This window comes from Orycteropus afer, unplaced genomic scaffold (assembly GCF_000298275.1).
Source record: "Orycteropus afer afer isolate SDZICR_OR568_19922 unplaced genomic scaffold, OryAfe1.0 scaffold00085, whole genome shotgun sequence".
In the NCBI taxonomy this organism is placed as follows: Eukaryota; Metazoa; Chordata; class Mammalia; order Tubulidentata; family Orycteropodidae; genus Orycteropus; species Orycteropus afer.
The window spans coordinates 4,909,993-4,927,980 of NW_006921672.1; positions in this window are offsets into that span (position 1 = coordinate 4,909,993).

Consider the following 17,988-nt stretch of genomic DNA (forward strand, 5'->3'; position numbering starts at 1 on the left):
GACCCCAAGGTTGAGGGGCTTTCACCCAGCCCCTAGAGCCTGGCACTTTGAACTTGGACTTAAAGCCTCCAAATTGTAAGAATAAACTCCTGTTGGTTAAGGTCATCCCATTTGTGGTATATTCTTGTCAGAGCGGCACTAGGTAACCAGAACAGAGGGGGATCTATGTAGGAGATCCTGGATAGAGAGGGAGAACAATGTGGAACAAAACTCAAAATCATTTAGGGGGGAAAAAAAGGACGAGGTTTGCTGGTGTGATAGAGCCTGGTGGAACCACTGAGACTATGGCCCCTAGCTGCCCTTCAGGTCTAGAATTAAACCCACATTTGTGGCTTCCAGCCAAACAGAAGATAGGCTTATGAGTTGAACATTTACACTAGAGAGATACACTCCTTGGCTTATGCACAGGGAGACAGCTGAGGGGGCAGGAGTGCATGGAGGGATGGACACAGGGAAGAGGTAACTATCAGAAGGAAGTGGGAGGGGAGCTGTTGCATTGTGGGAAATTGTAGTCAATGTCATGAGACAAAGTGTATGGAAAGTGATTTTGCTCTGTAAACTTTCACCCAAATCACAATTAAAAAAAAAAAAAAAACCCTCTCAAACAATATTTTGTCTTAATAAAATGTGTCTACTTTGAGCATCATGCTCTTTTAAGGAATTATCTTTGGGAGATCAGATAGACAACAGGAACTTGAAAGGCTGGATGGGAAGCTTAGGGGGCAGTGAGTTTAAGACAATGGTAGTAGAATAGTATGGAAAAGATCAGAGAGAATGGTAGCACAACTTAAAGAATTCAATCAATGTCACTGTAGAATGTACATGTAGAAATTGTTGAAATGGTGTCTCTTGGCTGGGTATACTTTCACCACAATTTTTTAAAAAATGTAAGTAAAAGCTTCTGCTGGTTTCTGCCCATTGCTTTAATGGAGAAGTTTGTGAAGAACTACCCAAAGCCCAGAAAGCAGCATGACAGAAGCCAGTGGGTTAGATGTGGGTGCTACCTGTGGCTTGCTATGACCTGCCAAGGTGAACAAGCACTGGAACTAACAGTCTGTCTAAGAGCAAATGCCCTCTTCTTATCATCTGTCCAGCAATTGGTTAGCAGTCTCCACCCTTTGATAGGCAAGTGAAGGGGGAGAGTTAAAAGAAAGCAGAGGAACTGGGAGCCACCTTGCCAGCCCTGAGGGCCAAGACCCAGGGCCTTCCCAAGCATGGGTCAGGAGGCTCTGAGAACATAGGGGCTGTGAATACATCTGAAGTCTCAGGGTCCTAAAGGGAGAAAAATCACTAAACAAAGGAAGTACCGAAGGAGAGCTGAATACAAGAATTGGTCTTCAGCACATGCAAAGGGCCCCTGGTTTTACCCCATAGGAAATTGGTAGCAGTTTTTCAGAGTGAGCCTGCCAAACCTTCTGGAAGAACAGCACTCTGGAAGTCAGGACACCTGGGTGCTGCTCTGGCCCCATTGTTTACTCGGCAGGGTGACTTTGGCCAAACCATTAAACCTTCGTTGGCCTGAATTTCCTCCTTTGGGAACGGTACCTGTCCTGCCTGCCTCACAGGGTTGTTGGAAGATCTGATGAGATAATGGACATAACCACCTTGCAAAAACCATAAAACCTTCAAACGGGAGGTGACATTATTTCTATTCCAGCCTTTCTGAGAATTGGCCTGGACTTGGATAGTCACTTCATCCCTTAGCCATCACTCACATCACCCTCACATCATACCCCTCTTCCAAGTACAACAGGTAGAAAATGGGAGAATGGATCAAAAGTCCAAGAAGGCAAAGGTAGACTCCTCAATTGAGACACTTCAGGCTCACCAGTCTCCACGGGTGCTTTCTTTCATTGAATCTAAGTCTTCCCTTTTACTATATATGCTATTTCCTCCTGTTCTGCCTGAAGATTTTCTTTGCACTTGCTGAAATATGATACCCTTTTTAGTGTTTATCCACCATTGAAAAATGTGACCCAAAGTTGCCAGAATTATGATTCTCAGAGTCTAGAGTCCAGGTGTGATTAAAAAACCAGGCATCTGTTTTTGGAAGGGGCCAAGGACAGAGTCAGCTCTTGGACCTCTTTATAAAGTTTCATTCTCTTCCCTAACCCTGTCTCAGACTCAGGTCATTTTATTCCCTACAGGAATTTTTTTTTTGAGAGGTGTGCTGTTTTAGGGAGAAGTAGCTGCATGTGAATTGAAAACGTTTATGTTCTAGAGGGCTTTTAATAATGGAAGGGTAAGGAGTAACAACAACAACAACAAGGAGTTCCAATTAAGGTAAGATTTGGAAAACATCCAGAAAGTTGATTTATGGGGGGAAAGGATCATCCTGACCCTCAGAGTTGCTGCCTTGGGTCTTTCCAGCCTAGACCTTCACCCTGCAGAGTTCATTTCCCTTCTCTGTAACCCAAGCACTTTCCACTATGGATACCCTCTCTTGGAGCTGAACTTGGATAAATGCTACCTTGTTAGTGAATAAAAACCAAATCTGTTGCCACTGAGTCAATTCTCATTCACGGGACAGTTTTCAAGACTGTAATCTTTATTATTATTATTTTAAGAGCTTGTTTTAACATTCAATGTTATGTGTACATTTAGTTTCACTCCCCATTTACCATGTCCAACCCTAACCCAGTCTCTTCCCCTCCCTACCCTGTACTCTACCCCCTGTGCCCCTCATATTTATGCACTCCTGTTTATCTTGCATTTCCTCAGTTTGAATGTTGGTCCTCTGGTGCCCCACCGTCTATTGCTCTAAGGGATATATTGCCATAGAGTATGTGGGTGCGTCAAGACTGTAATCTTTACAGAAGCAGACTGCTACATGTTTCTCTCGAGCAGCTAGTGGGTTCACACTACCGAGCACTTAACCACTGTGCCACCAGGGTTCCTTTGTTAGCTAATTTTGTAGTTGTTGTTAGGTGCTGTCCAGTGGGTTCCAACTCATAGCGACCCTACGTACAACAGAATGAAACACTGCCCAGTCCTGCGCAGCCATCACAATCATTGCTCCGCTTGAGCCCATGTGTCAATTCATTTGGTTGAGGGTCTTCCTCTTTTTCACTGACCTACTTTACCAAGCATGATGCTCTTCTCTATGGATTGGTCCCTCCTGATAATATGTCCAAAGTATGTGAGATGAAGGCTCATCATCCCTGCTTCTAAGGAGCATTCTGGCTGTGCTTCCAAGACATATTTGTTCATTTTTCTGACAGTCCACGGTGTATTTAACATGCTTTGCCAACACCATACCTCAAGTGCATCAATTCTTTGGTTTTCCTTATTCACTGTCCATTTTTCGCATGCATATGAAGTGATTGAAAATACCATAACTTGGGTCAGATGCACCTCAGTCCTCGAAGTGACATCTCTGCTTCTGAATACTTTAAAGAGGTCTTTTGCAGCAGATTTGCCCAATGCAAAAACGTCATTGGATTTCTTGACTGCTGCCTCCATGGGTTCACTTCCATGCCAGCTAATAAAACCATTAAATTATGTTAACAATTAATAGCTAATTAGTCATAGTTTTTAATATTTACAATGGAGTCTTCCTTTCTTGAAGCAGCTCTGTCTCAAACACACGCACATTCCCTTTCCTATTCCTGGCTTCAGAACAAGGGCGGCTCTAAATCTTACTAGTTTTCTGATCTTCTTGGCAATCTCTAAATTTGTCTAGTTTTTATTAGCGGCCCCATTCATTTGGGGGATGACTACTACTGTTTGCATTTTGCCTCCTTTATTTCTGTCCTGTCATTCACACTGTTCTCCAGTAACAAGGAAGCCAGCAGTCAACATATTTCCCCACTTTATCTCAAAGCAAAGGCTCTTTCACTTTTAAATCTCACTTCGGTCCACTTTTCTACTTTACCTTTCCCCAATTCTCACCCGCCCCCTATTTTGTGGAATCCCAGACCCCCTGCCCGCAGCCCCATCCCACCCTACATTTTGGCTTCCTTTCAGCAACCACGCCCCCCAACCCAAGGGGAGCGTGCGCATGCGCAGCCCACGCCTTTACCTGGGCACTCGGCGGTGGGCGGAGTGGGAGAGGGCGGGGGTGGAGCAGGGAGTTGGCGGTTATCTAGGCGTCGGAGCGCATACAATGTGGCAGGAGAGAGAAAAGGTGCGCCAGGACCAGCCCCGAGGGGCTGCGCATGCGCGCTGCCGCTTTCAGCGGCCGGGATGCCTGGGGGGGCGGGCGAAGGGAGGTGTCGGGATTCCTGTTGGGCGGGGGGACCGGCGAGGACAGGGCTCGCGGGCACGCGCGAGCGCGCTCTCGCCGCCGCTCGCTCGCCCTCCCTCCCTCCCTTCCCCCCTCTCCGCACACACATCCATACACGCACACCCCCTCCCCTGCCTCCCCCCCCGCGCGCCGCCCGCCCCGCCGGCCCCGCTCGCCCTCGCGCGCTCGGAAGGGAGTCGCGAGACGTCGGAGCGGCGGCCACGTAGCGCTGCGGCGGCTGCGGCGGCGGCGGCCGAGGCCGGGGCTGAGGAGCGGCCCTGAGGACAGACGTTGGGCGGGGGGGGAGGGGCCGGCCCGGCCGGCGGTTATTATTCGAGCGCCGCGGCTGCAGGCCCCCCGCCGCAGGGATGGACCGCCGAGGCGGCGGTCGAGGCGGCGGAGGCGGAGGCGGCCGGCCCGGGTGAGTAGGGGCCCCTTTCCCCTCACGCACACGCCACAGTCGCGGCTTCGCCCCTTGCAGCAGATCTTCCTCTCCGTCGCCCGCCGGGCCGGGCAGGCTCTGGGGGCCGGGTTAACCCTTCGCCGAGGCAGCTTCGCGCACTAGGCCGGAGCAGCCCAGTTCAGTGGGGAGGCCCCGAATCTGGCACTGAGATTGAGCCAGGGGTGCCTCGCTTTTGCCCTTTCGCCCCCTCCCTGCCGAACCTGGACTTGGCTCCAATTCTGCAGCGAGTCCACTTGCCCCGAGGCCTGAGGGGAGGCAGGGGTTGCACGGTTTAACGGGCCGGGGGAGGTTTGCACCGGTCCTCCTGCGACCATTCTCCTGCCCTGCAGCTAGCCGGTGGCTTGCACCCACTGCCCCCTCGCCTTGCAGTTGCACCTAAACCTCCAACCCTCGGTAGTATTGTGCCACCAGGAGCTAAAGTGCATCTAATGTACACCCACCACCAGCAGCCCAACACTCACCCCAGTGGGTAATGCAGACCTTTCTCCACCCCCACCTCCTCCTCCCCTCCAATCAGGCTCTACTTAAGATTCTTAGATCGGAGATACTAAAGGTAGTAACACCCCTGTTACATCTTCACATAACATATTCATTGTCGAAGGTTGTCTCCAGTAGAAATGATAAATTCCCCTGCTTCACCCTCGGTCTGTCCTTAAAATTTAAGAACCCATATGCCCTTCTTTGGAGAAGGCCAGTGTTTGATCACATCTAGTATTCCCCACACACACCACGTACATGCATACTTCCTGATGGCATAACAGCCTCTGTCATCGCGAATCCATTGTCAGGAATGGCTTGTGCCAATCAAAGGAACGTGTTTTTGCCTTTGGAGAAGGGTGCTTTCCACAACCATGTGTTCTCAGGATGTCCCTGATTGAGTCTGCCTTTGATTTCCCCGATTGACCCCATGTTCAAGCATCATTATCTTAGTGTTTCCCTTAGATTGCATCTCCCATGGACTCTCAGTAATGTCTGAGTGGTTTTTTCTCCCACTTAATCTAGGTAAATATAATGTGTGGGAATTTTATTTATTTTGTTAGAATGCTTAACATCTGTAGTCAAGGTGTAGTAAATAAATAGGGTAATATTTTGGGAAGAATGTTTACGTATTTTTTTCAGAGGATGGCTGGACCCGTATTGTTCTGGGAATGGCAACTAGCACGTGCTTTGTTGACAACACATATATGCTTAGGGAATGAAGAGCTGTTGTTGCTGGGACGTGTGCCTGTAGGTCCTGAATGCAGGTGATGTTCCAATGCATGGCTGATTTGTGAGTGGTGAGCTTGAGCTGCACTGTGATCTGATGATCAAGCGCTGGCAGCTTGGCTATTGGTTATCAGGACTGTGCACATGTATTCAGATGGATACTACCTTTAGTATAATTTTGTTTAGTGTTCACTGCTAAGTTTTAGTGATCCTGGAAATATCTACTTCAGTGGTTCCTACCCCTTTTTTGGGGTGATGGAAACCTGGGCCCACTTCTCAGTGAAATAGACACACATGATTTTGTATGTAGTTAAAGTCATCTTGGAGCTGGTCCTGGGACCTTAGTTTAAGTTGTATATTACCAAAAGTGAAAGGAACTTGAGTTTTGTGTTTTGTTTTGAATGATTGACATTAATTTGTTTGGTCCTGAGCAATACACAGCAAAGTTGATCAGGTATCTATCCTTGCATTTTGTTCTTTGATTACAGCAAGTTAGGTATTTGTAAGGTATCGTTCACTGTCTTCTGTAAAAAACAGATACATGTGAGTCTTTCAGAAAGTAAAAAATGGAGTAAACATTATTTGTTTAAATTTGACCAGATGATAATGTCTGTTCCTTGCACGGTGTTCTAAATGTAGCAGATTTCAACAGCAAAGTACATGGTCTGTTTTATAATGCCTGTTAGGAATCCTTATGTGTTGATTGAGATTGAGCTGATCTCCTAAAAGAAGGCTTTATTATCCCCATAGTCAAGCACCTGCCATGTGAAGACGGTTTTTTCAACTATAGTATATATGATTTCATGTCTTTAATAAGAGTGATGTTGCCATCAGAATCATATTTTATTTAAAATTTTGTTTTAATGAAAGCATTTTAATTGAAGTTAAGGAATTCAGTTTCCACATTTAGAGTGTAGAACTAGGAGTGAACATTGGGCCATTCTACCAATAATCAGGGGATAAGTATCAACGATTTTTAAGTTACATACAACTCAGCTTTTGCTGTCTGATAATATTTCAATCAAGAGACATTTATTCCAGCTTGTGATAACGTTGTGATGGTCAATGACATTAAAAACCACAATCCCCTACTCTATAGCAGCTTATAATTCTGACGGTATTTTTCACTTAAAGAATACTTTGAAACTGCCTTTTTTGGCTCTGAGAGGCTAAGGAATTCATGGTATTAATCAGCTTTTTGGAAGGGAAGTGAGCTTGGAATCTTGCATAGAACCTTCTCCACGCACCTGAAGAATAGTATTTATTCCAATAATTATGCAATGTACCTATGAAGCTGGAAGGCATGCTGAGGTTGCAAATACGGCATTTTTTTAATTATCTAATAAACATGCTTGAAATGGCTTATATTACAGGTTATATTTTTTGTTCATGTCACACCCGAAATTTTACTGTCGGAAATTATTTGCCTGTGCTAAACCAAAACCATTTCAAAGTTGCAAATATGTTACTTTTCTTTGTCAGTATAATGTACTGATAGACCATTAAAATCTCAGGGGACATCGTGCTTCCTTGGTTTACTAGTTTGCGGAACCTCTTCTAACCAGTCACCTAGTTAAACACCCACACGCCACAGAGCAGCTGATCACATAACAGGTATGGCTGTGAGAACAGCGTTCTCCCTGCCAGATTCAGAGCTTCGAAGCTGGAAAACAATCGCATAGCAGTGAAACACTTAAGGAGCAGTGGTGCCAGCAGCTCACTCTCATTAATACAAACAGCTTGCTGTAGTTTCTTCAACACTGTTCTTCAGACACCCTTCCCTTAGGAGGCTTCAGATCGGCAGCTCTTACTCAAGGGAAACAGCACCTGCTTTCTGCAACTGTGGCCTCAAGATCTGATTCGTGACACCCTGAGCTGTTTCCATTTCTGCTCTAAGTATGGGAAGTAATCTGTAGTGTGGTAAGAAAATACTTTTCAAGTCTGTAGAAAAAAAGTTGATTAGTAATGCTACTGATGTGATTTTGTTTTTGAATCTCTGAAGCCTGTTGAAGAAGTAAACTATAATGTGAACTATTTTTAAAAAAATCACTCTTTTCTCAGGAGTTTTAAATAATTTTACCAAAAATGTGAATATGCTCTTGAGTTTCATTTCCCTTGTTCTAAACAGTCAGTTGAGAGACAACAACACCAACAACAACAAAAGTAGACTCTATTGAATTTTGAACCATAGCCTTTGAAATTAATTATTCTAAAGGTGGTGACTGTATTTCCTCATCGGGAACTCTTGGGTCTTGGGTTACAGTTTTAGGTATGACATTATTCTCAGCTATTGGCATAATTTTAGACAGCACTTGGATTTACTTTGATAGAGGTGAATTGGTGTTGCAATTAGCGACCTTAGCTAAAGGAGGATCAGGGAGACAGATAGATGGTTCTTTGGAGTCAGGCAAAACTAGGCTTGAATCCCATTTCCACCACTTCCTGGTTTTATGGCATTGGGCACATCACTTTGACCTCTTTGGCCTCAGTTTCCATATCAGCAGAATGGGATTTGTGGTGAGAATTAGAGATAATGTATGCAGGCTCCTGGCACAGTTCCTGGCACATGTACATCTTAGGGGCTCAATAAATGATTAGGGCATGAGTGGTGTGGGAGTGAAAGTGGAGATCATTTTGGCTTAGACAAGGTTTCTAGGTTTGGAGTTGCAATCTGCATACTTTCATTTGTGCAGACCTGGGATGAAAAAAGTTGCAAATATTTGACTTGGAGCATAACTGAGTCTTGCAGGTGCAGTGTGCTTATTGGAAACTTGATTTGTTACTCTATGGCTGGCTGAACTTGGTGAAGAGTATAAAATTTGGCTCCAGATTCTGCAGTGTTACCCACAGTCTGCGCTTGTTTAAGCCTATTCAGAGCCTGTGTAGTGAAAGGGGTGTTTTAGGACATTAATGTTGTTCAATGAGTTCTATGTCAGAGTTGAATCACGTGCAAAGCCTTGTGTACATTTTCATGGTTAATGCAAGCCATAAAGTACTTGGTAGAATCAGTGGAGACATCAGATGCTTATTTTAGTTAATCTGTTTGTTTACATAGCAGTTATCTTTGATTTTTAAAAATACTTAGGGACATTTTCCCTTACAGAATTCCCATTACTCTTCTGAGGTTTTAATCATAAACTGTTATTAGGGCTATAGGTTTGAGTGCCTTAGGCATTTTCACTTTGGTAGAGGAAGGAAGGAAAAGTAAGATCCCTTTACTTGTCAAATTTTACTAGCTCTCAATACTTAAAGTCTATAGATAGTGTATATAGGTCCTTCACCTGTCTTTTAACCCAAAAGGCAGATGTGTAGTTAAAAAAAAAATGACCTTTTTCCTTTTCTAAACATAGTTTAAGAGATTGATTACTTTGAAAAGTAGATTCAAAGTATGTACAGTTTTACTCCATGCATACAGCTTTTAAAATAGGATTTCTTCGGTTATTCTAGAATTAAATTGTCATTTTTACAGTATATCATGATGATAAATCAGTGAGCCTCCAAGAGTTATATAGACATTTTTCAGATAAGGTAAACCCATCTGTAATGCATTAGGATTTACCTCTGGGGAATCTGCCAATCCTTATTTTCTTTTATTATTGACCTACCTGGGGCTTGCCCATTGGTGGGATAAATCACTCGTATTGGATTGCTGATAGAGAGATTGGCAAAAAATGGTCTTTGACTTGCCTTAGATTTTGCAGAACACTTGAAAAAAACTTAATCTTGGCCAGAATGTGTAATAATAACAGCACTTACGCTCTGTGAGCCCAGGATGACTAAACAAACAAAATTTAAGTGATTGAGTTGTCTATTATTTTTTTTTTTTTCTCAACTATAATACGTTTTAGGGAGCTCTGGTGTGTAGTCCTTAAGGCATTTGACTGCTAACCAAAAAGTCAGTGGTTCAAACCTACCAACTGCTCTGCGGAAGAAAGATGCTTCCATAAAGATTTACAGCCTTAGAAACCCAGTGGGGGTCATTATGAGTTGCAGTCGACTCAATGGCAGTGAGTTTGGTTTGGTTTATAATACATTTTGTTACGTAAACTTTTTTCTTTGTGGTGGTGGAAGGTGGCAGGGGAGAGTTGCTTTTGTGTTTTTTGTTGGTAACTACTATATTCTTTTTCCTGGTCCTCTAAAGTCAAATAGGCTAGCACATAGCTTGTTGCTTCTGTCAGCTTCTTGATAAAACCAGTGGGTGAGAAGGATTGTTGGAAGAGAACAGAAATGGAAATGATGCAGACACGAGCTCCTTAACCTCATTGCTTGGTCCTTACTGTGTATGTGGCATCTGAGGCCTCTGGCTCTTAACAGGGTTTCATAAACATTTGCAGTGTCAGGTGATTCCTTTTTGTCTTTAGTGGTAATGCAGAGTATAGTCTTTCATACATTCATGCTTTCCAGCTTTGGAATTTTGACTACGTTTTTGAGATTCAGTAGAACATAACTTCTTATATTATGTGACCTACAAAAATGAGAAGATTTATAACTTGGCCCTTATGAATTGTTTTCACAATTTTGAATGTGTCATTTAACATAGTTAATGTAATATTAGTGGCCTATGAATATTGAAACACATAGCTTTATGTGTGTGTTACGTGTGCTTGTGATCTCAGTTTTATAACTAACTTTGTATGTTTTCCCCATTCCTCATAAGGCCTATGACTCTTCTCGTGTTAATGTAGTAGTTGAGCTGAAGTTTGTATGAAGTTACCTTGCCTGAAAGAGTCTCATTGTTGGGAGCCCTACATTTTTATTTTTAGCATACAAAGTCATTGAAATTAAAATAAACTCAGCAGAAGTTTGGAAACAACCTAAATGTCCATCAGCATAAAGTGGTTAAATAAATTAGAGTATATTCTCATACAATATGAATGAGGAAAAAGAATGAGAAAACTATATATTGCTATGGAAAATCTCTAAGATACAGTATTAATGGAAAAAAGGGCAGAACAATGCTACTGTTTGTATATAAGTTTGTGTGGGAGAGAACATATTTGGGTAATCAGCACCTAGAACAAGAAATAGATTATTAACATCCTTGAAGCCTCTTGTGTCCTTTCCCAGTATGTTGCTACTGTCCTCAGTTTCAGCGATAAAGCTTTGCCTGGCTTTCTGAACTTTGTTTAAGTGGAGTAGAGTGTGAGTGCATTTGTGTCTGGCTTTTTTAGCTCAAGATTATGAGATTCACCGATATTGTTGAATGTTAACAATAATTTGCTTATTGTCATATAATGTGCCATTGTATTATATTATAATTTGCCCATTTTATCATTGATGAACATTTGGGTTGTTTCTGGATTTTGACTAGGACAGATCATGCTGCTCTGTTCACTATACTTTTTTATACTTCAAATTTAACATTTTTGACCCATGTGAATATATATCTATGAAATAATTATTTTGTTTAAAATGTATCCCCCAACTGACCAATAGGAAAATTATAATGCTTTATTTTAAATTAAATATTGAAGTATTTAGTGGGGCAAAATGATTTTACACCACTTTTTTAATATATTCTGAAATACCTAGTTTGAATTTTCCTAATAGTAATAGAATTCCCAAGATAACCTAAGAGCAAACCTCAGTTATTTTCTCTTCAAATAAAGAGGGGTTACCTATGTGGAAAAATGTCCTAAAAATAACTATAACATCTGAAAGATTTATTTTTCAGTTTTTCTAACTGCTACTTCATTTAATGTCTCATTTTATAGTATTGAAATCACAATCCTTCCTGATTACTAAATACTAAAAATGTTATTTTAATATAATTTTTATAACTACTGTTTATTTAAACTTCTTTGGAAACCTGAGGTTCTGGACAGATAGCAACATGAAAAACTTAACCTAAAATCTCTGGTAGCATAGTGCTTAAGGCACTTGACTGTTAACCAGAAGGATGGTGGTTCAAACCCACCAGCCACTCCTCGGAAGGAAGGTTGGGCCATCTACTTCCGTAGTGATACTGCCTCGGAAACCCAAGGAGGGGTCGTTATGAGTCAGGGCTGACTGGACGGCACATAACAACAATTGCCAGTGAGTCGATTCCATTTCATAGCAGCTGTGTAAGACAGAGTAGAACTTCCCCATGGGATTTTCAAGGCTGCAAATCTTCAAGGAAGGAAACTGCCTCATCTTTCTCTCTCAGAGGGGTTGGTGGGTTCGATCTGCCAACCTTTTGGTTGGCTACCAAGCACTTTGAGCACTGCACAACCAGAGCTCCTAAAATAAAAGTAGTTGTTTTGCAATTTGGTAGACCTGACAAATTGATGGAGTGTAATTGTATGTAGCCATGCACTTTAATAACTGCTGAGGCATCATTGTTTCTGTTAAAAACCTGTATTTGATCAAGTTTTTTGCTTTAGTTGCAGTAATGCCATTTTTTTCCCCTCTTTTTGCCCAGTCATGGAAATAATGATTAAAGTTAAACCTGTAAAGCAGTAGTTCTCAACTAAGGATGATCTTGTCATATCTGAAGACTTTTTTCTTTTTTTCCTGAAGACATTTGTGATTGTCACAGCTGGGGTGTGTGTGTGTGCTGCTGTCATCTAGTGGATGGAGGCCAGGGATGTCCTCAACATCCTACAGTGCACAGGGCAGCCACTCACAACAAGGAATTACCTAGTCCAAAATGTCAGTAGTGCTGAGGTTGAGAAGCCTTGCTGTTGTAAAGCACCTAGTGTCCTAACTGACCCTACCGGGCAGGCAGTAGTTTGAGCATGGATTTTGCTAGAGTTGGTACATGAAGCTTGTTTTTAGCTTTCCTAATTTAGAGAACAAATAAATGTAGTAATTTTTTAACTATTAGCCAGATTTTAAAAATGAAAACTGATTTTAGAATAAATTTTCTTGAACAAGTAATCCTTTTTTTTAAAAAAAAATTTTTTTTTAAGTAGTGTTTTTATAGTCCCCTGGTTGTTGTTGTTACGTGCTGTCGAGTCGGCCCGATTCATAGCCACCCCCCCTTGGGTTTCCAAGGTAGTATCACTATAGAAGTAGATTGCCCAACCTTCCTTCTGAGGGGAGTAGCTGGTGGGTTTGAACAACCAGCCTTCTGGTTAGCAGTCAAGTGTCTTAGGCACTATGCTACCAGAGCTCCTAGTCCCCTGGTTAGTAAAGCCAAATTATCTTGGAATACAGCTGTTGTATAAAAGACTAATTAAAAAAAAAAAAAACCCTAACTGACTGCTATCGAGTCAATTCTGACTCATAGCGAGTCCCATTGAGTTTCCAAAGCGGTAAATCTTTATGGAAGTAGATTGCCCAGTCTTGTTTCCATGGAGTGGCTGGTGGTTCAAACCCCCCAGCCTTCTGGTTATCAGTCAGATGCCTTAGGCACTGTGCTACCAGAGATCCTTAAAGGACTAATCACAAAAGGAAAAACCAAAGCCAAAATCTGCTGCCATCTACTTAATTCCAACTCATAGCCATCCTGCAGGACAGAGTGTAACTGCCTCATAGGGTTTACAAGGCAGTAAATCTTTACAGAAACAGACTGCCCCACCTTTCTCCACTGGAGCATCTGGTGGGTTCAAACCACCGACCTGTTGGTGTGCAGCCCGTTGCTTTAACTAGAGCACCACCAGAACACCTCAAAAGGAAAAAGTCTTTATGTCTTTTACACAGCAAAGACTTCAGGGATCATTAAAAAAAAAAAAAGCAGATTAATATTTACTTTTGTGATCCTAGCGCATATCTTGCTTTGCTCTAAAGGAGGACATTGCGTTGTTTGACATAGAGTGTATGAATTTTATATAGTATGGTAAGTTAAAAAAAACCGCTAAGTGAGAAAAATATTTAAATTAAATTGGGAAAATGCATACATAGTAGAAAGAAAGAATCTCATTTGAAACGGCTAATTTCTTCCTGCCAAGTTGTGGTAAAGAGTACACAAACTGCTCTGTCTGTTCTGTCTCATCAGACATTATAATCAGCATCCAGAAGAGAGCTGGTTTTGTTTTCCGGTCTCTCCTCAATGGAAAGTATGGAACCTTGTTGGCTCAGTGGTTAAAGTGCTTGACTGCACTTTTTATACAAACCAAAAAAAAAAAAAACAAACTCACTGCCATCAAGCTGGATCCAACTCATAGCAACCCCTCCTTGGTTTTCCGAAGCAGTATCTCTACAGAAGTAGATTGCGCAACCTTCCTTCCGAAGAGTGGCTAGTGGGTTTGAACCACCAGCCTTCTAGTTAGCAGTCAAATCCTTAGGCACTATGCCACCAGACCTCCCATGTAAACATATATGCCTCCTAAGGGATAGTCACACATTCATGCACATACAATCCTGTCCCTATATACATGTGCGTTTATGTATACATGTGCATTTACGTATATTTTGGTTAACAGCCAAATGCTTTAACCGCTATGCCACCAGAGCTCATACAGATATATAGTTACATACACATATATATATATACATACATAGTACATATATGTTGTTGAAGTTGTTGTTAGGTGCTGTGAAGTCAACTCCAAGTCATAACGACCCCTAGGTACAACAGAACGAAACACTGCCTGGTAGTGCACCATCCTCACAATCCTTGCTGTGTCTGAGCTCATCATTATAGCTACACGTATGTATGTACTCTGTCCTACAGAGTCGCTGTGAGTAGTGAACAACTCGTGCAGCTGAGCACTTTAACCTCATATCATACATGTGTATATAAGTACGTATATGTGTACATTTATGAGTGTGAATATATATATCATTTTTAACAACTTTTTTTAAAAGATGAGGTAAGTTTCTAAAGCCAGATGGTGTACCAAGTACTAGAAAACATGACCACAGAAGCCAACTATTACAGGGCTGTACTGTTCTAAATCTAGAACTAACATTTATCTAATTCCCTATAATGTATTTCTCAAACTTTTCTTTTTTTACCAAAATCTACAGTGAGAAGCTGTGTGTGCATGCTCACACATACTCACATTCAAACCTACATCCATAACTGAAACAAAAGCTTCATGAAATAGTATTTACCCTTACTATTTATGAGGTTGTCTGTCATTTTTTGTCTATTTCTTTGAAAAAGAAAAAGGGGGGGATCTTGGGATGCAGTTTGAAAAATCACTGCCCTATGTAATACTTAAATAGTATTTGCTTCTAGTAGATGTTAAACAAATGCTTATTGGATTAATTGGGGGGGGGTGATAAAATCTCTATGCTTAGAGATGTGGGTTTGAAGTAGAAAGCTAAGAAATGTGGCATGAAGAAAATCGTATTTATGACCTTACTGCATACAAATGGGAGCAACTTAAAAGACCTGAAACTCTACAAGGGTTACGTTTAGAACTTTCTTTTGCCTAATATGTGAAGCTATGATCTTCTATGAGGTGTTATACCTATATATATATTTTTTTAATTTTCATTGTGATTTGGGTACAAGTTTACAGAGTAAATTCGTTTTCCATACGCAGTTCATATACTTTTTGTTTCATGATACTGACTTCAATTCCCCACAGTGTAGCAGCTCTTTTCCCACTTCCGGTAGTTACCTCTTCCCTGTGTCCTTCCCTCCCATGCACTCCGGCCCCCAAGGGTATATCTGCTATTGCTACATACACACACATACACTCACACACACAGAATCTGCCTCTTAGGTGGAACTGAGAGGATTAAGCATATCAGAAAGTTATCTCTTAGATGCAGTAGTATGACCTCTAACACAGAACCTGGTTTAAACAATAATCTATCTGTGTGGAGTGGTTAATGAATGAAAATACAGCAAAGACTCGGTAGTGAACATCTACTTCTGTACAAGGGAGCTCTGGTGGCGTAGTCCCTAAGGCATTGACTGCTAACTAGAAGGCTTGTGGTTCAAACCCATCAGCTACTCCTCGGAAGGAAGGTTGGGCAATATGTTTCTGTAGAGATACTGCCTCAGAAATCTAAGGAGGGGTCGCTGTGAGTTGGATCCAACTCCATGGCAGTGAGTTTGGTTTGATTTACTTCTGTACAAAAATCTGACTCTAGACATGGGGTTGTATTTCAGACACAGCTGCATCAGAAAAGCAGTGAACAGAACCTGGTTCACCAGAAAGATAAAACTTAAAGATAAAAATGGAGTTGTCTTTCATTTTTATACCAAAGTTGTGTGCCATCGAGTCGTTTACTATTCAGAGTGACTCTGTAGGACAGAGTGGAGTTTCCAGTGCTGTGAATTTTTACAGAAGCAGATTGCCATATCTTTTTCCCAAGGAGTAGCTGGTGGGTTCAAATGGCCAACTTTTCAATTAGCGACTGAGTGGTTAACCATTGTGCTACCAGGGCTCTTCCAAAGTTATATATACAGCATATGTATATATTTATTTAACAAATCTTTACATAGCACTTAACTATTGAATCGTCCAACAACCCTTTGAGATAGATGTTACTATCCTCATTTTACCACAATGGAGAAATTGAGGCAAAGAGAGGTTAGGTATGTAACTTGCCAAACTGAATGTGTTCTTTTCTTGGCATTGAGATTTTATAAGAGAAGACCCATTGAATCATTGTATTTTACTAATTAAAAAATTATTTTTTTAAAAAAAGTGTAATTTAAAATCCATAAGAGTTTTTTTTGTTGTTGTTTTCTCGAGAAGTTCTTCTGGATTTTAGAAACTAGTGGCTGAGTTAATCATTTATTATATTTTTAAAATTAATGTACAGTAAAATTTACTTTTTGATATACATGCAGCTCTATAGATTTTTACGCTTGTATAGATTCCTGTAACCATCACTCTGACCAGAACAACTCCTTCAGGCTGTCTCTTTGTACTCACACCCTTCTCCCACCCTCCACCCTTGGCCACCAGTGATCTCTTGCCATCACTCTAGTTTTATTTTTGAAAATGTTATGGAAATGGCATCCAACAGTATGTAACATTTTGAGACTGCCTTCTTACTCAACATAATGCCTTTGAGAGTCCATCCAAGTTTTTGTATCAACAGTTCGTTCCTTTTTATTTCTGAGTAGTATTCCGTTGGGATGTATCACAGATTTTTAAGGACGTTTGGATTGTTTCCAGTTTTGGGTGATTATGAGTAGAGCCACTGTCAACGTTTGTGGGCTGATTTGGGAGTGAACATATGTTTTCATTTCTCTAGAGTAAATACCTCGAAGTGGGATTTCTGGGTCATGTAATAAGTGTACATTTAACTTTTTGAGATACTGCCAAACTGTTTTCCAGAGTGGGCAGGCGGGCCAATTTGCGTCTCTACCACCAATGTATGAGAGTTCTAATTATTCTGCATCCTCCTCAGCACTTGATATTCTCAGAGTTTGTTTTGTTTATTAAGCCATTCTGATTTGTACGTGGAGTCCCTGGGAGATGCACATGGTTTAGTACTTGGCTGCTAACCAAAAGGTTGGCAGTTCAATAAATTTGAATGCAGAGGTGCCTCAGAAGAAAGTCCTGGGAGTGTGCTTCTGAAAGATCACAGCCATTGAAAACCCCATGGAGTTGATTTCTCCTCTCAATCACATGGGATTGCCTTGGGTTGGAATTGACTCAATGGCAACTGGATTTTTAATAAGTATGTAGGAATAATTTATTTTAAGCCTTATGATCGTGCCATCAGAGTACTAGAGACTTTAGCGGAGCCATTTAACTTTTCTGAGCTGGTTTCCCCATCTCTTATATAATTGGGTTACATTGAATGAGTTGTAAGTTGACTTGCAGCTCCTTTATTCACTGAAATAGATAGAAAGATACATCCTTGGCAAGAGGACAGATTTGTGTTTGCCTGTGTAAAAATGTCAGTTGACTGATCTCAGCTAAAGTAGAAACACTATCAGCAGTATATATATTTATAAATGGAATCCATATAAAGTAACTTGATATTTATAAATACCGTTTTTTCTTTGGAGCTAAAACATAATACTGTGGTGGTGTGTTTTATCTGTAAACTAAAAATATATAGCTAATGCTGTAGTTAACATTGATAGTGCAGTCTTTTGGCTAATGTCTGCTGTTTTCATAATAAAACTATTTCCTCACTTTCTAGCCTTATAACTGATAGTGCTTAATAGCAAATATCTTGCCATTTTTCTATGTCATGAATATGGGGGGTCACTTTAAAAAAAAAATTATATACTTAGATAAAAACC